Source organism: Girardinichthys multiradiatus, chromosome 20 (genome assembly GCF_021462225.1).
Source record: "Girardinichthys multiradiatus isolate DD_20200921_A chromosome 20, DD_fGirMul_XY1, whole genome shotgun sequence".
Lineage (NCBI taxonomy): Eukaryota > Metazoa > Chordata > Actinopteri > Cyprinodontiformes > Goodeidae > Girardinichthys > Girardinichthys multiradiatus.
Window position 1 is genome coordinate 19,585,883 of NC_061812.1, and position 23,219 is coordinate 19,609,101.

The 23,219-nt window shown below is 37.6% G+C and overlaps 1 protein-coding gene across 1 annotated transcript in view; it reads left to right on the forward strand.

Moving 5' to 3' along the window:
- Nucleotides 1-8,061: 8,061 nt before the first annotated feature.
- foxj3 (forkhead box J3) overlaps nt 8,062-23,219 on the forward strand; it is a 108,288-nt gene continuing 93,130 nt past the window's right edge. The window contains exon 1 of the mRNA XM_047347468.1: nt 8,062-8,329. The gene's annotated coding sequence lies outside the window, so the exon portion shown is untranslated. The remainder of the gene's footprint in view (nt 8,330-23,219) is intronic.

The window sequence follows — 23,219 nt, forward strand, 5'->3', positions numbered from 1 at the left end:
TTTATTGTAAATTTCAACTACTATGTATTCTAAATTGTTACCTTTTCCTAATATCTGATATTGTATCCCTTCTTTTATAAATATTCCACATCCTCCTCCACTTCCTTCTATTCTATCCCTTCTGATACTATTATACCCTTTAACTACAAAATCTAGTTTTGGCTTTAACCACGTCTCCTGTATACATATAATTTCTGGTTTTTCTTCAATTCCATCTATATACCATTTAAATTCCTGTCCATTAGCGATTAAGCTTCTTGCATTCCACTGTAATATTATCATATATTTCTATCAGCTGGGGTTCCTCCTTGCCTTCCATCTGTTTCCAGCTTTTTATGAATGTTTTCCCAAGATCCTTCTTTAAACCCTAAGAACTTTTCTGCCCCTCTGACTATTATTTTAATCTTTTCTGTTTTGTGTTTAGCCTGTTCAGTGCAGTTAATGACATAAGCTATAAATAATATCAGTTTTTCCACAGACATTGTAACATTTTCCTCTGATTCTACTTTTCTTTGTTGATAATCTGGAATCCTAATTTGACCTTCATCCCTTGATCTTTCTTTCTGTACATGTTTGACTGCTTCAGCATAGCTTATGTTTTTAGTCATCTTAATTTGTTGAATTTCTTTTGCCTTCTTCCTTACCTCACATCCCCTGAATATGACTCTATGTTGCCCTCCACAATTGCAACATTTTTCCTGCTCTTCTTCCCCACAATCTTCAATTCTGTGATCTTCTCCACACTTTGGACATCTTTGTTTACCTTTGCAGACAGCTGCTATATGACCATATCTCTGACATTTAAAACATCTTAGTGGTGGAGGAATGAAAGGCCTCACAGGAAAACTCAGATATCCTATTTTGACATTTTGTGGCAACACTGTTTATGTCTATTAAAATTGACAGGCTTCCTACTCTTTCTCCATTTACATTTTTTGTCAGTCTTTTGAGATTTTTTATCTTTGCACCAACAATGCTTTTTTTTAACTTGTCTATATCTTCCTCCAGAGGAATGACATAAATCACCCTCCAAATGATTTTATCTTCTCCTATAATCTTCCTCTCTGTCACCGTTTTCTGGCAAATGTTTTCAACTTGTAAAGCCTTTCTTCTTTGTTCTTTGGTTTTACACACCACCAGTAAATTTCCATCTCTCAAGACCTTCACCATTTCAACATCTCCTATCTTTTTTTTATTTCTCTAGATAGTGAAATAGGACTCAGGTTCTCTTTTTTTTTCTTCATTTTTTATCTTTAATATTATTTTACATTCTTCCCTTCCAATTTTCCTCCTAACTACTCTCTCTTCTTCAGAACTGTTTTCTTCCAGCTCTCTTTTACTCCTTTGGCTGTCTAACATTTTCCCTTCTTCTGCTTTACCTCTTCCGCATCCTCTCTTTCTACTTACTGGCGTCCATTCATCAAAGTCCATATTGTCCTCCTGTGTGTCCATTCTGAACCAGTCACATACCAGTTTATGCCTTTTACTGCCACTTCCAAAAGTTAATAATCTCTGACACTGTGGGGTTTTAAGGAGTCCGGCGTTCGCTCCTTTACCCTTTGTTGACAGGTAGCTTGTTAGAAATGCAGTTTCCTTTATGGCAGGGAAGGCTTTACATACCCCTACATACACTTAATCCTATTATACAACTTACACTGTTTTGAAAAATAAAATATAGCCTGATATCCTCTGTTTCCTGAATGTTTTTGCAATAAATCAACAATGTCTAATTTTATTTTCATTTTAGTAAGATTCCTAACCAACTTATTCCTCTGGACCTGACATTTGCTACAATGCAAAATAATATGTTCTATTGTCTCATCTTCCCCGCACTCACATTTCCCTGTCTTATGTTTCCCTATTATAAATAAGGTTCTGTTCTATCCAGTATGTCCAATTCTAAGACGTGATATAGTTGTCTCTTCTCTCCTGTTTCTTTCTGTTCTTCTCATTTCTCCAATTTTCCTTTGTATTTTATAAAACCAGCGTCCTTTCCTTTCTTCTTCCCATAAACTCTGCCACCTCTCATCCATTTTTTGTTTTATTATACCCTTTACTTATTTTACACTAAACCTAACATTAATGTCAACCATTATCCCATTGGCGCTCTTCTTAGCCATATTATCCGCTATTTCATTCCCCTGATGTGCTGGAACCCATATAAAATGAACTGTAAGCCCCATCATAATGATTCTATAAAATGTTTGTTGTATTTCAATTAATATATCTGGTCTACTATCTGATTGACTATGTTGCAAACTGGCCAATGATGCACTAGAGTCTGAACAAATGATTGATTTTAACGGTCTTGCCTGAACTGCTAGAAGTCAGCTGAGAGACTCTATGGTTTCTAAAAATACAAAGGGGAGCAGTTAGCGCCCCGTAGTGGCAGGAAACGGCACTGCCGCTTCATCTTCATTGTCAACACAAGAAGAGGCCCCAAAAATTGTAGCATGACTTTGTAGAGTAGCATTACTTTATTATATTTTGACTCATGTAAGTATAAATAGTAGTCATAAAAATTTATAAAGTAGAAGTAAAAAAGTTTATTAAAAGGCTACTCAAGTACTTAGTAACTGATCATAACATTTAATGTAGTTTGTGAAAGTGATGTAATGAAACAGAAAAAAATAACCTGCACAGGTTAACCATCCACCCATCATCCGTCCATTTTCCTTAACCACCTTTTCCATACAGGGTTGCTCAGGAGCTGGTGCCTATCTCCAGCGGTCTACGGGCGACAGGCGGAGCACACACTGGACACACTTGAACAAATTAGAATTCAAAATGAACTCTCCTTCTTTCTAATATTGTTCTCTGCTATAACACATGACAACTAACAAAAGATATGTTTAATATTACAAATATACAAAAAACAATAATGCCAAGAGAATTCCCATTAACCGCCTAACAAGATCTTACCTTAAGCTCGACCTTAGTGTTCAGAGGTCAGGGATGGTGGGTGTTTATGCACTTAATACCAGTAGTTGGGTAAAGAAACCATCATCATGGCAACCCTACCAAATCCATATCTTTGGCCTCCGAGACAACTGCTCCAACTATATAACCTCACATTACAAAAACAGCAGACACAACCTTCCTGAAGAGGAAGTGTCATGCAGCCTGATTAGCAGAACAAACAAAAACACCTGGTGCATCCCCCAAATAACATGTCATACATCTCCCTGTCTCTTTGCTCTAACTTTGCTAAATGTTATAGATGACTAGGTGCTGCCCTGTTGGCAAAGGGGGGTTATACAAAATGACAGCAGGCAAGCTAGGGGTTTTGTAAAAAACAACAAACAAACAAAAGAAATAAACAAAAAAGAAATAAACTGACTAAACTAAATTGGATTTTTTTAAAAGCTTACCATGTTACATGCTACTGCAATAAAAGGTGTGTCAGACATTTAAATACACCAGTAAAAAACAAAGAGGTTGCTTCAAAAAGAATATTTCTCCTTTGTGGAGAATATCTGACATAAATGAATAAAACAATTGTTTAGGATACAGTTTGACCTTGAGCCATAATTTGTCAATAAATTAGGCTGTTTGCTGCTGAATTTATTGTAGATGTTAATATGATGCATTTTTAAAGCCATCGACCAATATACCTGGAAAAATAAGCATCAACATTGGATATTTAGACAGAAAAAAAACCCCCCAAAAAACCGGAATAAGCCTTTTACTGCCACTGAAATACTTCTTGCAAAATCTAGCTGCTCATAAATAATATTAACTCAGACACAAAATAATAATTCTGTTTTATTTTCCGTCATACTACTACATCACTTCAAATGTTTCCACGTCAAACCCATTTCCCTCCAAAGTGACGGGCCACCCTCTGTTCAGGCTCCCCTGAACAGCATCCTTAATTTCTCAGGAAAGTGTGTCAGAAAGTGACAGCGTAGCACTCTTAATTTTTCTTTTTAAACTTAATATTTATAAACAACAATCTAGTGTTAGAAATGCTTGTCAGGTTCAGGTTTTCCTGAATATGGAGCACTCGGTTCTCTGCATCTATCCCGTTTTCCTGAACATGAGTTGTCAGAAAACAATACAAAAAAAGATACCTTCGGGACAGGCTGCGCTCAAAACAATATTTAGTTCAACCGTATCAGTTATGTTATACAGTTATAGATTTCCATTAGTTCCCCTTTTGTTTTATATCTAATGCAACCTTTAAGATCTCTTTCCTAAAACTTCCTTTTTCATAAAAGCACCTGTGAAGATCCTTTAACCCAACCTGCCTTATCCATAATAGAAAAGCTTTTTGCAACAATGTTGAAAATATTGTTGTCCAAGTAACAAACAAAATATTAGTTTTTTTCCTATAAAAAGCTCACAATGCAGCTCTTTCTGGTGGTGTGTAGGTGTGCCAAGCTGTTTTTATTTGTGCTTTCCACCATAATCGTTGTTCAACTTTTGATAAATTGCCTTTTATTTCATGTTTTAAATCTGTTCTTTAGCTAGGTGAAGACTTTCTCTCACTTTCTCCACATACAAAGAGTTTTTAAGGAGTAATATCAGTTTTAAATGCTGCAACATTTTTGACTTTTAAAATGATGCTGGACAGGTCGCCACTCCATCACAGAGCAACACTGAAACACACACAGATACAGACGACAAGTCACTACCTAACAAACTACCTCACATGCATGCTTGTTATTACAATTAAATCAACAGCTACATGAGGAAGGCAGGGTACCTAAGGCGAGCCCGTGAACACAGAAAGACCCTGGATGGGATTTGAACCCAGGACCTTCCTGCTGCGAGGCAAAAGTGCTTACAGCTGATTTGCTGCACAGCTCCATATTAAACACAATAAGAAATAAAGTGTAAGGAGTTCAAATATATTTATCACACCCAAACATGTATGGAATTAGCAACATAAGAAGCACATAAAGCACATGGGCAAAGAGAAGTTAACCAAGGAGGAGAGTTTAGTTCTTTAATTCCCAGAATTAAAGTAGGTGTCTGAGGGCAAAAAACAGCCTGGATTATTATAACTAAGGTTGTGATTTTTTTTTTTTTTTTTTTTTTTTTGTTCTACTTCTGTTTTTAGTCAAGTAAAGATATGTAAAATAACTTAAAAAACTATTTTTGTCAGGTCATAATACAAATTTGATCAGAAATCCTCCAGCTTTAAATAAATGCTTCCCTCAAAAATCCGCTTGTAATTGTAATGCATTTGGATTGTTGCGATGTCAATCCAATGTCTAGTTCTTTTGTAATTTTACAGACCTGTTATTTAAATTTCCTTTGAAAATATTTGAAGATGAAGTTTGTGATCCTGAAAAAACTTGTCTAATCCAAAAACCAAAGCATAAGGTAAATGATGCCATTTATTGATCTTTAAGGAAAGATAATCACAAAGAAAGGCTATTTTTAATCTTTTTATTTTTTTTAAATCACACATTACATTGAAACATCCTATAAATACTAGATTTAAAGGAAAGAAATTTAGATGGAGAAGTCTAAAGCCTATTGTACAGCACTCACAATAAATCTTATTATTAGTATTGCTATTAATGACGTTATCATATATTTTGGTATAAATAATAATAATAATAATTTGTATTGTTGGTATTATTGACAATTTCATTCAACATTTTGCAAATAGTTACTTGCACCATTCATGATTGACCAACAAGTGGCGATGTTGTTCTATAAAACAGCCAATCATAGAAATTGGTGGTTTTCAATTTTTCTGACCAAGTTTGACCGCAGTGATTGACCAGATAGGTTTTGCTGAAAGTGCTTTTAAAATTAGTATTATTTTCTCACTATATTTGATAAAATGTGCTTGGTTCACCACTGAAGGCATCACTAAATGTTTAACCAATAAGGACAAGGATAACTAAACATACAAAGGATGCACAAGCATTTAAAATGTTAAGAGGTTATGAGATGGCTACTGTAGCTGGAAAATTCTTCACTGAATTCAAAGAAAACATGGAGATTAAACAGTTTATATTCTGAATGGAAGCGGAGTGTCAAATCTAAAAATTGCAATTTAATTTATATAGCACATTGCATTATGCATTGATGTGTTTTTGGATAGAAAGATAAAACATAAGAAAATAAGCAATACATTTGTATATGAAATATATGCAGTTTGTTCTTTGAAGAGAACAAAGTTGTGACCAACTAACTCCAGGTTAGGAAGCATCTGGAATCAGATAGCTTGGCCGCTTAGAGCACTCTCAACAGTTCTGGATGGAAATCTGCACACAGGAACAGTCGCAGACGACCTCAGAAATAATCTGACATCCAATCGCATGGGCCTTTTTTAAAACTGTTCAGTATAGATACAAATTTAATAGGTTTGCATGCTGACGCTTTGATAACAATAAAAACATTGTGGTGATTAGTGAAACACACCTATTTAGAGTATTTAAAATCCCACATAATGTAACTCACTTAAATTAAACACACATGACATTTATTTTGGAAAACTATGCGTGACACTGTACAGCAATAAACAGTAACCCCCACTGTTATAACAGAGGTGAATCAAGGACAAGGCCATAAGGAACTTCAGTGACTGGAATACAAGGCCAGACACAGAGGTTGCACACTGGAACAAAGAAACATTTTTCCTCTGAATTCCATGTTTAAATTAAATACAGTTTATAATAAATTCTAATATTTCAAATGGAAATCTGTAAATGGGCAAAATGTATACATATATTTGAACTCCTTGACAATGTCTTTATATCTAATGGGATGTCTAATAAACAACCTGATTAGTTGAGAGAATTAATTAGATCAAGGATTTGAGGCTTTGCATGTGAGAAAAAGTCCTCTATCCTCTGCATCAGGATGCTCCATTCTGTTATCATCAGCTACCATTGAATAGCTAATTTATTTCAGTAATTCACCTCAGAAAGTGAAATTAATTTATTATATAGATTCATTACACAATACACATTACACTTCCATCCGTGCTTCAGTAAAGCGCTGTTTACCGTTTTTATTAAGGAATCATGGTTGCATTTGATCATCCCTTGCTCAAAAAATCAAATGGTTAGACTGGTCAAAACTGAACTGGATTATTATATACTGATTCTTTAAAACACTGTTTATATCATTGATGAAGTTGGCATTCTGTTTGTGAAAACACACACACATAAAAATTTTAATAAGAATTTTAAAAAAGGACCATAAAAAACAATAATGCTTCTTTGGCATTGGAAGCACCTTGATGCAGCAGGGGCTCGCCCAGGGCACCATTGAAGCAAGAGCTGCCACTTGTTATCACCATGCTTGATGTCCCCGCACTCTCACTGGACCTAAACAACTATGCAGTCGAGCTGAGAGCCGCTGTTGAAGCAAACTGGGCTTCTTTAACACCTCAGCAGAGCTACAGGCCCACCACCTCCATGACACGCCACACTGATGCAGTAATTAATGCAAACTAAACCCTGTGCATATGTTATAGGCATACTTTTAGGTAGACTGACATTATTGTGCTAAAAGTATTTTTTTTTTTTTTTATTATTCATATTTAATATTGTAATTTTGGGGATAACTGGGTTTTGGGTTTTCATTAATTTTGAGCCAAATTAATAGGCGTAAACCATTAAAATATGCATCTCTCTGTGTGTATGAGTTTCAAATGTTTTTTTTTTTTTTTTGAAAATAAGTTACAGAAATAAATACAGTATTAATTGATATTCAAATTTACTGAGATGCAGCTGTAATTTCACTATTTTCTGTGTGGTATTGTTTTATTTAGTAAGCACGTTTCGCGCCAATTTGCCAATATATGTTTAATCTATGCCACACAGTTCATTGGAAGATACTTTACAGTATAATCGCTTAAACATGATCTATGAATACAGCTGCTGAATTGATTGGTTTATCGATCGAGGTGCAACCATGTTCTGGGCGCCTTCTCTGTTGCGGGCGTGAGCATTCAACCGCGCTAGTTTCTGTGGCGGCAGGCGTGGTGAAAACACAGAGGTGGGAAAAATAAAAAATAAAAAACCTTCATGTGCGTCGTCATATGTGAAAGTAGTTCCGGGCACCTAACTAAGGGGGGGGGGGGGGGGGGAGAGTCCCGGATGTTGGCTCGGCCGCCGAGAGAAAGGCGGACGGGAGAAGGCGGAGAAGCCGAGGAGAGGGACGGCGCGGTACCGCAGGCGCACCGGGCGAAGATCTTTGCATAGAGGACAACAACTGTCAGGAGCACAGGGCGCTCCTTAGTTGGCGGGGGAGGACACTGTGTGGACAAGAGGTGGTGGACGGAGCGGGGAGACAGCTGCTGTTAAACTACCGTGAGGATTAACAGAGAGAGCCGCCGTCTCTGCTGCTTTTATCCTGAGTAAGTGAGCTACACGGGAATGGAAGTTGAACTAAAGGCCCACGAAATGGACGACTTTGACGGGGAAGTGAGCTGCAGAGAAGTTCTGGGGGGGTTGGGCCCTGACTGTGAGCTTTCTGCTGAATGTTTCTCGGTGTGTGTGTGTGGAAATAAATTGGTGTATTTTGCTCCGACACAGCCACTGAGTGTTTCCCCCTGGTCAGTGTATGTACACTCCCGAGCCGTTGCTCTAACTCTCCGGAGTTGACAGCTCCTGCGTTAGCCTGCTAGCTCCGCCGTGCAACCGGTGACAACTGGCGGGGCAACTTTGACAGCTAAACTAGCCAGCCTCCGTAGGCAGCTAAGTCAACCCGAGGGTTGTCGGAGCTTTTTACAGCTAATAGTTGTGCCTATTCCCCCCCTTTGCATTTGAAAGGATTTGGTGACCTACCCCCAAACCCTCCAGCAGCAGCAGCCATCGTTAGCTAGCTGTTTGGTATGTGAGACGCTGTGGGTCCAGCATGGAGTGGGTGAGCCCAGTGTCATTTGGCTTTCCTGCGTGCTCTGGCGCTGTTTGATTCACAGCTGTTGCGGCGTGTTTTCTCCTGTGTCAATCGTCTGTTTTACGGGGCGACCCATAAATTCTTTCAGAAAAATAAAAGACGAGCCTCGTCTGTAAATCAACAAGTGCAAAACATGTTTGAGATGAATTTCATGCTACTGATCTGGAGCCTGGCTGTGGTGTACTGTTACAGATTGTCTTGAGAAACGCAGACGGTGTTGCGATATTATATTTATTCCAAGATATATATATATATATATATATATATATATATATATATATATATATATATATATAAATAATGGAAGATGATGGCTTCTGTTGGTCAGCTCTGTTAGTTTTATTATTTTCATTGGGACCAGGCAGAGGTATGTCAGAATTAAAGATTTGTTGTGAAATTATAGGATGATGTATGTCCCTGAGTTCAGTGAACCTATAAAAAGTTGTTACTCATAATAAAAAAAATTTTTTTTAGATATTTCCCTGAAACCGTCTAATTGTCTTTGATGAAGGTTATGCCTTCTTAGTGCATATTATAAATCTCAAAAACACATTATTCCATTTGAAAGAGCATTAAAAGAACCCTTAATTGATACCATGAACAGGGATGTAGGTGTAAAAAATAAGGATAGTTACTGCATTCTACATGATGACATTCTGGAGTAATTTATGCTCCAAACTTTACATTAAAACATGTAAAAAGTCATGAGCCAAAACAGAATATTCAAAGCAAAAAAATGCCCAATTCATGTTTTCTTCTAGATACTGCAATCGAACTTAGTTTTAGTAAAGATATTTGAAATATTTTCAAGAGTTATATGTCAAAATACCCAATTTGATCAGAAAAACCCTATCAATATAACTTTTAAATGATACTAAGATCATATCAGTTGGTTAAGCGCTAGGATTATTACAGCATTTAAACCTGGCGATAATTATGTTCAGTAATTTGCGACGAACCTGAGGAAGTTGTGAACCAAAACCACAAAAAATGCTCTTATTTAAACAAATCTGTTAGATATTGTCAACAAATGGTTTGCTAAGACTGTATTGCCCCTTTACCGTCTAGAATAAATGTCAAAACAAATTGTTTTATCTGCAAGTGCAGCAGAAGAACCTACAAATGATAAGATTATGTGTATATGTAGCAAATTAGAACACATAGAGCTTGAAAAGCTGCGATTCTGGGGTAATTCATGTCGTCATTTTACATTAAAACCTCTGAAAACTTGTGAGCCAGAACACAAATAATGCTCATCTTCTAGATATTGCTACGTAAGACTGAATCATCTGGCTTGTAAGGGTGTAGAATAATTGTCTAAACAAAAACAAAAAAATTGAAAGAGCATCATGTTGCCACTTTAAGATAAACATCTGCATCAAAACTGTATCCTTGATTAAGCCTGACAGGTTTTATTAGATGATGGATGCAGGGGCGCCTCCAGAAAGATTTGTAATGGGGGGCCAGATGGGGCCCACTCATAATCTTGGAGTGGCACACGAAATCCAAAAGCCATTTGTAATAAAAAACATTGAACCTTTCTTTCTTGTGGTCTCACTGGATGCATGACTGCATGTTTAATTTCTGAAATTTCACCTTTTGCAGTTAAAAAAAATGTATTAATAATTTCCGGGTGAGCCTGTATGAGATTCTCCCGATATGGTGAGGTTTTACGATATCAACACAAAACATTTTTTAGTATGATCTTATTTCTTTTATTTAAAACAGAAGATCAGCAGATTGTTCCAATAATGTAGCACGGGGAGCAGTAGAAATAAAACAAGAAATTTATGGCGTTTTACTTTAATTTTAAATGAATCCTGGAAAATATTATCGTTCTTTTTTAGCTAAACTTATTTATTGCACGGCATTTTATCAATTACGACTGTTCTGCTTTCAGAGTAACGTTGGAAGTATAGGAAGCTGATATTAGTTGAAAAGTCAGGCTGCAGTGGCTTTCTTTTAGCCAGCTAACGGGCAGTGTGCAGCAGCACATGGGGGAGAGACAGAGCCCCAGTAGGAGGAAACTGGCCTCCCATTAAAAGACTTTAAATCATAGGAACCCTGCCATAGAAAATTTGTTTTTAAAACTGTAACTTTTAAACTTTGTGTGCTTTGATACTTGTAGCTGGCCCATACCTGATGTTGTTCTATTTGATTAAAGATTAAGAGATTAAAGTGCAGATTATTAGCTAACCATTGTCCCCTCTAATGATTACCTTCATTTACCTGAAGGTGAACAGAAAAAAAAGATGAAGATACAATCAAACCATCCCCCTTCAACAAACCTAACCCTGACAGACCTTCTGCTTCAACTAACAAAATGCCCGTAGCGTTAGTCAGCACCAATATCAAAGGTCAGACCTGGTTTGCTTCTTAATCACCCATCCTTTAAATAGCAGGGCTACAGTGCTGTCTGGATCGAGGCTATTTGTGCATGCAGCTGTGGAGGACACATGGTGTTTACGTTATGATGGTCTTCCATCCAGGTACACACAGCCAAGTAGCTGCACTTAGCTTTCCTCCCTGAAAATTAGCTTTACTCACATGTCAGTGACGTCATAACGTATATCTGCTACTCTAGGTTCTCTTGATCAGACAAGTTTGAAGGAATAATACAGGGAGGTTTCATGAAAAAGCTTTTACTTGCCACATAACGTAACATCATGCCTTGGGCCTTTGATTCTCGTCCTGATTCAAGAGTTGAAGAACAAATGTTTTTTGTTGTTGTTTTTTTAGAGGTTTTATCTGCAAATAACATTTCAGTATTTGAGAACACTGATCAGAATTGATTAATGGAAAGGGGATAATTCAAGTCTCTGGCCAATTAATTGGTACAAATAGGGAGTGTATCCAAGTAACTGGAAATACAGAATAAAAATGTATACCAGACATGCACCAATATCGGCCAGAGATCATAAGTGGGCCAATTTTCATTTTAGAAGCCCCAAACTGGTCAAAAACAAAACAATTGGACTGCATTAAAACTCAAAACTGCCGCAAATTTCAGCCTTGAAACGGATAAACCAAAAACATGTATTTTAATGTAATTTGAATTGAATTAAATGTTAGATGAAGTTTATGCTTTGTTACAAAGCTGAGGATGATCTTGTTATCCCTTAATTTTCCTTAATCAAATAAGGTTCAGTACGTTTTTCTCTAATGTTTTATAATTCCTGAAGGTGTTAAAAAATATGTAACTGGTCTAAATGAGAGTTTGCCAGGAAAAGCCTGATCAGTGCATCTCTAACTACATTTGCATGAATGTGTGGGTTTCATACCTTCTTTCTTGAGTATTTTTGCCTTGTTCTTTAAAAAGCGACTTAATGAATCCTTTAAAGATGATGACACTTTTATTGTCTTCTGTGTGTTTGTTCTTGTTTTTGGCCTTATTAGGACCCATTTTTGGTCATATTTTTGACCCTGTCAGGACTAGCTTGACCCTGATGCAAATCAGCGAGTGGTCTTGAAAACAGGCAGAGTTTTATTTCCTGCTTTTATGGTTACAATTAGGGGCAAAATTGTGAATGGATGTTAGATTCAGAATTAGATTGGTAACCTTTAGGGTTCAGGTTGTGTGGTAAGTTATAAATGGAGGTCAGATGACCTTGGTATTATCTTTACAATGACTTGCCAGTAATGGATAATATTTAGCTTTGGGAATTTTGGTCTCTAACATTGTATAACATGCATACAACATATTGCATATATGTTGTTTTCTTTCATTTTATTATAAGCTTCTCAATTTGAATTCAGTATGTGGGCCGCTGCCGAGCCGGTATCACTGAGACGTTTTTTAATTTCTCCCCTTGTTGAAGTGATTATTCAAATGGCCATCCGTGAGGTGTAGTTATCAGACTCCTGGTGGTCCTCTAGCCTGTGGCAACGAGAGCGGCCATCAAAGCCCCCCTCATCTCCACGCTGTGTAGTTGGACGGCACCCAACAGGCAATCTCTGTTGCAACCTCTATTAGACTGTCACATCTCCCTCTCCCTGAGGCTGGACACCTTTTGTGCTGCGCGATTGGTAGATGGCGATTTATTCATAAGGAGTTCTGATGCTGTTGGTCAAAGGTCTCAGTCTGGTATGTTTTTACAATGACTTATCTTTTGGCTAATCTCAGACTGCTTTGGGGGCTGTTTTTTCTTCTTGTAAAGACATAAAAATCTGGATCTTACTCATTGTTTCATGGATTTTTATGCTGTGCGTAGGCTAGGTCGGGTTTTAAGACTTTCTCTGTGCTTGGAGTTTCTATCTCATGGAAGGTGGAAAGGGAATTGCTCAGTCTTCATTAGTGACACTCTCCATCACTGGAATGCAGATGAGCTATGAAGCCAATTCATCTCCTGGAAACACCTCCCTGATTCCAATTTGAATCTTGTTTGTGGTCACATTGTGTGAGCCCACTTCTCCATGTTAAAGAAGTCTCTTTATCCGAGGGATCAGAGGGGGATAATTGCACTTAAGTGAACCTCATTTAGCACTGGCCAGAGCAATTACTGTAACTGTGGTTCTTCCCACTTTTTTTTGATCCCATTTTTCATGAAGGCATAGAGTAGCTGTCATTGAGTCTCTGTAGCTGAATAGCGTGGCATTGGCATGGCATCATGGGAATACCCTGACATACCCTTCGATGCATTTTAATTAATTTTATCAGGTTTTTTTTTTCCCCCATCTGAAGAAAAGTGCAATTAAAATGACAAATAGAAATGCTTTATTTTAGTAATGATTGGAAATAAATTGTTCTCAAGGAAGTGAAAGGTGCAAAAAGCTAGAGATGTTTCTTCAGGCAAAGCCCTCTGGGCTTTAGTTTTTTTTTTGGAGAAGGAGGGGGATGTTTTTTTATTAATGTTATTCAGAAGCCAAATTTTGAGTTTTCAGCTGGGTGCTTTAATCTATTTTTGCTGTCAATTAATGAATTTTTAAAGAGCCTTTCGCTGGATACGGTTGAATATGGGAATGTGGCACCGGTTCGGTTTTCAAACGATGCCTCCACTCCACCGCACACCCTCCTCACAGGATGGAGAGAGCGAATTTACTGAAGCTGTAGACTTTCATTTTTTATTCATTCAGCAATGCGCTGTCTGAGCTCTCCTCATCTGACCTCCTCCCAATCTATTGAGCCGAGTTTTGTCAGTGAACGAGTTCAATACGCTCCGATTCGTGTCTTGGCTCAGGGTGCGATGTCGACATAAAATCAGGGAAGCTTGTGATATTTCATTTGGCTGGCCCGTTGCCGAACGTTATTGGAACATTTGCACAGATATGTGTTTCATCTCAAAATGTATATTTTTTTTCCTACTCTGACTAATCAGGGTCCATCTCTGTAGCAGGGGAACTACTGTACCAGCCCACAGCAGAGCTTGCTGGGGAAGTTCAGCCAGTCTAGGAGAGAGAGGGGGTGGAGGCCTCTGTACTGTAGCACATAGCGGTTTTTGTGACTCATTCTACATGAATGAATAGAGAAGATGATTAATAAATGTTTTGAATATTCAAACCGACATCATTCATTTGCATTACATTTTAAGTTAAAGAAAGACTGAAGGTAGCTGTTTTGAACTAAATGGCTGACTTCAGATCAGTTTAATGTTATAGCTTAATGCTATTTATTAATTTCTGTCCTGTGCACATCCATTACTGTGTGGTTTGGCTCATCAGTGAAACCGGACTGGTCCAAACTACAACAGTCAGGCCTACGCACGGGATCTTCAGGGCTGACATTCCCTCCATCCAGGACCTGTACCGATCTAGGGTCAGGAAAAGGCCAGCTAACATCTCTGCAGACCCAACACATTCTGGACACAAACTGTTTAGACTTTTACCTTCAGGATGGCGCTACATAGCGGTATTTGAAAAAACGAAACGCCACAGACAGTTTCTTCCCCTAGGCCGTCCCTCTGATGAACACTTAACAGTCAGTTGTCAGATTAATTAAATCCTCACTTTTCTTTTAGTTTTTCATTTTGTGTCACTTGTGGCCTTTTATTTTTCAAAAACAGATAGATAGGCACTGGGATGTAGAGAGGGGATAGGCATGCACCAAAGGTCTCCAGGTCAGGCCTGGAACCAGGGACGGCTGCGCCAAGGACTGAGGCCTCAATATATGGGTTTCACGCTCTACCACTGCACCGTGTGCCGCACCCCGATACCATAGTTATATGACCTATATTTTGCACAATTCACCCATGTCTTTTCATTTGTAAAAACACTATATATACAAAAAACTTTTATTTTTATTTCCTGTCTTATGTATTTATATTTAAAATGTCTTCATTGAGAGCAAAGTGGAACCGAAGTCAGATTCTTTGTGTGCACAAACATGACAAATAAAGCTGATTCTGTTTCTGCCATCTGAGATTTAATTAACTGTGCAGCTAATGAATAGCAAATCTGTTTGAAGACGCATTAGTTGAGTTTTGATTTCCTCAAAGCATGCTTTTATCCACTATTTTTAAAACCTTGTCCTTTAGTTTTGATCGGTCTTCTGAGTTTTTGCCATCAGTGGAAGGATTTCGTGTTCTTGGATGACTCACACTCTCGGGAGTCCTTTGTGCTGTGTGCAGAAAGGAGAGCTCGCTAAACTGACACAGCTTAAGGAATGTGGAGCTTTCATTATAGTATTTTGCATAAGTGCTCATTCATTGCAGTCACTGCTCTGGCAGGTTTATGATAATACCTTTAAAAAAACACGTTCAAAAACGTGCAGAACTAAATAAATTTGGACAATAGAAGAAGAATGGACATTTGAAGTGAAATTAATGTTGGAAATGTCCTTGCAGCTTGATCATTTGTTTTGAATTTTCAAGATGTTCATTGAGGGGGGAATCCCTCTATAATCCTAAGAGTAAGACTGTTTGAAGGTTCAGATGAGGTTCATTCTGACCTCATTGCAACTTTGAGCAGAGATGTCCCCGATCTGGGCTTTTATGTCCTCGATACTGATCAGAAGACCAGAAATTTTGGACAACAGATATTTTGTCCCAACAGGAAAGCGATAACCTGCTGCTTCAACAGAGGGCTAGCTTGGTTAGCAATGCAACTATGATGTACTGACAACTAGAAATGGGTGACATGAACTTCCAGTATTCCCACGATATTTTGTTTTTTGCAATGGCCATAAAAGTACAAAAATCATAACTATTACAAAGCCCTTCAGTTTCCTTTAAGTCAGACATGTGATGCCTTCCAAACAAAAAGTTTGTCTTAAAAATCACACCTAGCCCTCATCAAAAAGACAACTTCATTTTACTAGTTACATTAAGTAGTGCAACAATAACTGTATTGAATCATATTTAAAATAGCAAAATAACAATCCAAATCATGAAATCAGTTTCTGGCCTTTGAAGGAAATAATGAATCCTTATTACCACAGGATGCCTATCAGTGTTTGTTTTCTGGTATAAGATGAGCAATATGATATTCTTTAGTCTCAACCAAAACGTCCACAGCTTTGTTTCTAAAAAACATAGCTGACTCAGCTTAAACAGCTGCAAACTTGAATTAACTCCTGTCTTTGTTCTGCAGATGTTTTTATGCAGAGCAATTTGCTGAAGTGTTATGCTACTGCCAGCGTGTTTACTCTGTTTTTATATGACTGGTTGACATTTCAGCTCGTAACACAGTCAGTGTGGTTCCAGTTAATCATTTTGAAGACAAAACCTGCTGGGAAATTAGTCCCCTTGCTTCATTAACTTGTAAACCTGTAAAGTCTAATAAGCCTTTCAATTGTGCAGCTCTCCCCTGCAACCACAGCTTTTTGGGCACAGCACACAGAGCTGGTCACATGATGCAGACAGACTGAAAACTGCAGCAGCCAATACAGTCTCCCTCATATCTACGTTCGTCACACTTCATTTAGACAAGGCTGTGAAAGTCATAATTTAGGTTTTCATTCAAAACTGGCGAATAAGTTAGGGTTTTCTGTTAACTGAGGACAACACAGGGTCTCAGATGAGAAGCTAACACATTTGGTATAAAAACATAACATTTATCAAAGCAGCTATTTATTTGTGGCTTAAGACTTTTAATTAAAGTATTTTTTTTCTGTCGTTTAGCTCTAATGAAGAGGAGAAACTGATCATATGTCATGTTTGCCCAGCAGTCTCATGTGTGTCCGTTAACGTGGATGGTTTCCTATTGTGCCTTGTTGAAAGCGATACGTGCATGACGTGACTGGATCTGACCTGCTCAGATTTCTTGCCCAAAATGCTAAAGAAAATCACCTGAAGGGAGTAATTTAAACGCAATTTTACACATTTAGTTGCATCAGGTTTATAGTTGGGCATGAAAGAGGGTTAGTGTTGGGGTGGAGGGGCATCGGGATGTAGGAGTGTCCTGATTAAGCGCTTGTGTGTGATAGGTTCAGTGAGAATGCATATACTTGATGATCTTTAATTTAATGTAAAAAATGGGCCAATGTAATCTTCTAATGAACTATGATATAATGTACTTTAAAGCAAACTTTATGTTGGTATTCCTGATACAAACATCCTTTTATCTGATTTTACCAAATGGGGGTCAAATTGAGTGAAATCTGCCTGTCCATGGGATCATCTCTGCTGTAAAAACGTTCAATTCTATTCAATTCAGTTTATTTATATAGTGCCAATTCACAACACGTCTCAAGGTACTTCACAACAGTCAGGTACATACATTCCAATTAGTCCTAACCATTGAACAGTGCAGCATTCACTCCTCCTGGATGAGCATGTAGAGACAGTGGACAGTCACTGGCGTTGACTTTGCAGCAATCCCTCATACTGAGCATGCATGTAGCGACAGTGGAGAGGAAGAACTCCCTTTTAACAGGAAGAAACCTCCAGCAGAACCAGGCTCAGTATGAGAGCCCATCTGCCACGACCGACTGGGGGTTTGAGAGAACAGAGCAGAGACACAAAGAGAACAAAGAAGCACTGATCCAGGAGTACTTTCTATGGGAAGGAGAAGTGTAAATGTTAATGGATGTAGCTCCTTTAGTCGTTTAAATTCTGTTCTGGATTTAACAGGGAGGCAATGAAGGGAAGCTAAAATAGGAGAAATGTGATCTCTCTTTTTAATTTTCGTCAGAACTCTTGCTGCAGCATTTTGAATCAGCTGAAGGCTTTTAACTGCATTTTGTGGACATCCTGATAGTAAAGAATTACAATAGTCCAGCCTTGAAGTAACAAATGCATGGACTAATTTTTCAGCATCACTCCTGGATAGAATATTTCTAATTTTGGCAATGTTCTGGAGATGAAAGAAGGAAATCCTAGAAACCTGTTTTAATATGGGATTTAAATTACATGTCCTGGTCAAAAGTAACACCAAGGTTTTTTTTACTTCATTACCGGAGGTCAATTTAATGCCATCCATGTTAAGTGTTGGACTAAGCAGTTACTTTTTTAAAGACTCCGGTCCAAAGACAACAACTTCTGTCTTGTCTGAATTTAGAAGAAAAAAATGTTATGCCATCCAAGTTTTTATATCTTCAAGACATGCTTGTAGTCTAACTGGTTGGGTTCATCAGGATTTATGAATAAGTAAAGCTGAGTATCATCAGCATAACAATGAAAAGTTATCCTATGCTGCCTGATAATTTGACCTATTGGGAGCATATATATAGTAAAGAGAATTGGCCCAAGTACTGAACACTGTGGTACTCCACAATTAATCCTGAAGTTTAAAGATGATTTATCATTTACATGAACAAACAGGAATCTGTCAGACAGATAAGATTTAAACCAGCCTAGCGCTGTTCCCCTGATCCCTACAGCATATTCCAGTCTTTTTAAGATAATATTATGGTCGACTGTATCAAATGCAGCACTGAGATCTAAGAGGACAAGTACAGACACAAGTCCATTATCTGAGGCCATAAGAATATCATTAGTGACTTTCAGCAGAGCTGTTTCAATGCTATGATGAGCTCTGAAGCCTGACTGAAACTCTTCAAACAGGTCATTGCTGTGTAAATACTCACACATTTGATTAGCAACTATTTTCTCAAGAATTTTAGATAATAATGGAAGACTGGATATAGGTCTGTAATTTTTCAAGTCATCTCGATCAAGCGAAGGTTTCTTAAGTAAAGGTTTAATTGCAGCTAATTTAAAAGCCTGTGGTACATATCCATTTACTAAAGATAGATTAATCATATCTAAAATGGGACTGGTAATTAGAGGGAACACTTCCTTAAATAATTTGGTTGGGATTGGATCTAACATACAAGTTGAAGGTTTAGATGAAGCTCATATTTCTGATAACTCAGGAAGCTCCACAGGATCAAAACAGTCCAAACACAAATCAGGTTCTGCAGTTATTTCCAATGTTGTCTCACTTGCTGAGGATGAAGTAATCATCTTCGGGAGTATGTCAAAGATTTTATTTTTAATAGAATCAATTTTATTTAAGAAGAATCCCATAAAGTCATGACTGCTGAGAGCTAAGGGAATGGATGGCTCAACAGAGCTATGACTGTGTAAGTTTAGCAACTGTACTAAAGAGAAACCTAGGATTATTCTTGTTCTCTTCTATAAATGATGAGAAATAAGCTGTTCTGGCTTGGCGAAGTGTCTTTTTATACAGTAAGCTATTTTTCCAGTTTAAGTAGGAATCCTCTAGGTGTGTAAAGCGCCATTTTCTCTCCAACTTTCTAACATTGTGCTTTAAAGTACGCAGATCTAAATTAAACCAAGGAGCCTGCCTCCTATGAATGATTACCTTCTTTTTCAAAGGGGCTGCATTGTCTAATGCATCACGCAATGATGAAGAAACACTATGATCAAAAGAATCAATTTGTGAAGGGGCAGAAACAGAATTATTGCCTTCCACGGTGCTTTTCAGTGGTAATGAGGAAATTAAAAGTGGAACAGATTCTTTAAAGGTTGTTACAGCATCGCCTGATAATGATCTACTATAATGAAATTTTCTTTCAGGTGTGGAGTACTCTGTTAAATTAAACTCAAAGGTTATTAAGAAATGGTTAGACAGGACAGGACAGGGTTATGAGAAAATATTGTTATGTCTTTACACTCAACGCCATATGTCAGCACAAGGTCCAGAGAATGAAGACAAAGGTGGGTAGGTTTGTTAATGTTTTGAGCAAAGCCAATTGAGTCTAAGATAGCATTAAACGCTATATTTAGGCTATCACTTTCAGTGACAACATGACTGTCAAAATCCCCCACTATAATAACCTTATCTGTATTCAACACTAAACCAGATAAAAGATCTGAAAACTGATCTACAAATTGAGAGCAAAGGCCTGGTGGACGGTACAAAACAACAAACAAAAGTGGTTTTAATGCTTTGCAATTTGGATGAGGAAAACTAAGGATTAAATATTCAAAAGAGTTGTAGCTATTGATTGGTCTGGGACTAATCAATAAATCGGATTGAAAGATGGTTGCTACTCCTCCTCCTCGCCCAGTATTTTGAGGAATGTGAAAATTTAAATAATTAGAAGGAGTTGACTCATTTATAGTAACATAATCCTCTTGCTGCAGCCAGGTTTCTGTGAGGCAAAATAAATCAATCTGATTGTCACAAATCGGGTCACTAACTAGCAAAGTCTTTGAAGAGAGAGATCTTATGTTCAGTAAGCCACATTTAATTGTTTTATTTTTCTTTTCGGTCTGAGTTGTGTTTATTTTTATGAGATTTTCCTGATTTCCTCCTTTTAGATTATTTTTTTTAATCTATTCAATTTTGGCCGTGGGCGAGACACTGTCTTAATAGGGTAATGGCTGGGGGGAGCAGTACAGAAGCTGAAGAGAGTAGTATTAAACTATGACTAAAAACCTGTCTGGTTTACTGCAACAGCATTTATGTCTGGAAAGGAAGTCTAAAGTGCATGTTTTGTGTATAACTATGTATGGTGCTGTGTATACACTGTAGCATTTTTAAAACAAGTCTGGAGATGGTTATTTTTTACCTTACCTCTTCAGGTACCAGAAGATGTCTACCACCAGATGCTTCGTACAGTCAATGTGTCAGTCTGCTGTCTGCGACTGGCAACTGAGGATTTAAACTAGTTTTCAAAGTTATTGTCATAATGTTCTGTAAGGACATTTACCAGCAGGATTTCTCTCAAAATAATTTTGGTTTTATTCATAAGGTTTCAGGTTTGAAAAGAGTCGACTGATCTATTTATCGATCAGAACCACAATCTGTGGAAATTGGATCTAATATAAACTCTTCTAAAAACCACATCAGTTAGAATAAATCCTGTCAGATTTGGGTCTTTTTATCATTGGTAAAATTAAAATGTACTTCCATCAGTTGCTGGTGCTAAAAAGCTTTACCAGCCAGTTCAAAAACTGCATTTAAAAAGTAAATGTTTTGCTTTTATCTACCAAAAGAAAACTACAACCAAGTTGCATTTGCTTATTTAAAATTATTAGTTCAGTAAAATGAACAGTTCTGTAAAATAAACCTTATATACTTGAGGGCCCCATGAAATACATTCTGTTTTATTTTCCAGGTGTCACATTATTGTTTTCCCCAAGTTAATTATTGTTTCTTTTTCATTTTTTTAAATTCCACATTTTCCAAAGTAAACATCTGTTCATCTAATAAGTTTCTATATTAATGTGATTAGATTTTGAAATGTCAACAGTTCAAAATAAGAATATCCCAGACTTATGAGGATTAATTGAATAAATTGTTTTTGTAAATCTTTTAAAAATGTAACTGTACTTTGTAATAAACAGAACATGTTTCATAAGGAAAGAAAATAAAAGGGGCCAGTATAGTCCAGTACAAGGATATGAACTTAAAAAATCTTGCTACACTTCCCTAGGGTTACATTATTTATAATAGTTTAGTAATTGTGTTCCACCTGACTCGTTAACCAAATACATTTTTGACAGAGACTGATATTTTGCCCCCACCACCAACTAATTAGGGGAAGAGTTTGCAGAAACGCCGGCTTCCGATCCCTTTGTTTCGATACAACTTGTTGATCATTTGGATTAAAACATGGTTTCTTTGTGGGGAAAGAGGAGTTGTTCTCCTGCCTCATACACTAAGCGAGTTTTATATGAATTTTGCCTTTGTTAAACACTAGTTAAAGTAGTGTGCTGTGCCCATTGCTCTTCCAATGGCTGTCAAGTCTGAAGCAGAGATGAGCTCAGTTAGAGCAGGTCTCACTATTCTGTTGTTCAAATTATAAACGACCTCTGTGGCTTTTTAGTTGTTAACCTTGTAATTTATCCAGCTGCGCACTACCAGAGCTGAGAGCTGATGTGCAATGATTTAAGTACATGGTTATAAAACGGTTTGTTAATTTACAAAATGGAAGTAGAAAGGGATGAAATGGCAATGTGCAGGTATGAGATAGGGCCAATTTGTTGCCCTGTCTCATACCTAACAACTAACCTGGACCCCATGTAGGCCAGTCTTTGTGAGTAAAGATGGACTGTGTGATTACCGCAGTCCTTGGTCCTGTTGTTTAATATTTGGTGTTGCAGATTTAAGAATGCAGTTTGTCAGCCAATGACTTAAGCTCAGACTCTCATACAATCTGAAGGGGGTGGATCATTAATGATGCAATCACAAGACAGGATGCATTTTAGGGAGCCTGTGGTGTTAGGTTGACAATGTTTGTGTGAATCTCACTCTCTTTTAAAACTTCGAACAATCTTAACACGGGCTGTTCCTAGAAATAACTTCACGTAAAAGTTGTAGAATTTGTTACTTTAATGCGTGTGAGGCCCATGATCTGTAATGGTGACTGCCAGGCTTTGCTCATGTGGTGTTATTGGAATCAAGCGGTAGTGGGTCTTTTAGACCCAGTGATTAAGCACTTTTTCTTGTCTGCCTCATGGTTGGTTCTCATTATTCTGTGTGCTCAGCAGAATTACACATAAAGACCTCCCTCTGCTGCTGTCATTTGTTGCATTTCTTTTCTCTACCTGATGGATTAGCCTTGGATGTCACACGTCAAGTTTCTTCTTCATCTGTGATTCAGAAAAACCCTCACAGAAGCCAAAGATTCTCTGTACGGAGCCGGGGGAAATGTTGATCTGTGTAGACCAGGGAACCCACACAAGCGATGACTCTCTTGCCACACAATCCTTGAGTTTATTTCTTGCTCTCACACACAAGCTGTTTCTTGATTTATGCTACATTTTGTTTCTTGTTGTTTCTGTCTTTCTTTACAAAATACTCTCCTGTGCTCTTCACTTAGCAAACATGTCTGTGGAGAATTCAGAAGAATGCATCTTGTTACTCAGATGAGTCATATTTCCTCTGGCCTCAATGCCTCTCCCTCAGGGTGGATGAATGAGAGGGCGGAGAGGTTAGCGAGAGGAGGGGCTCTCTGGCAGAGACGACGTGGTCTATGCCAGTTGCTTAATGTAATTAAG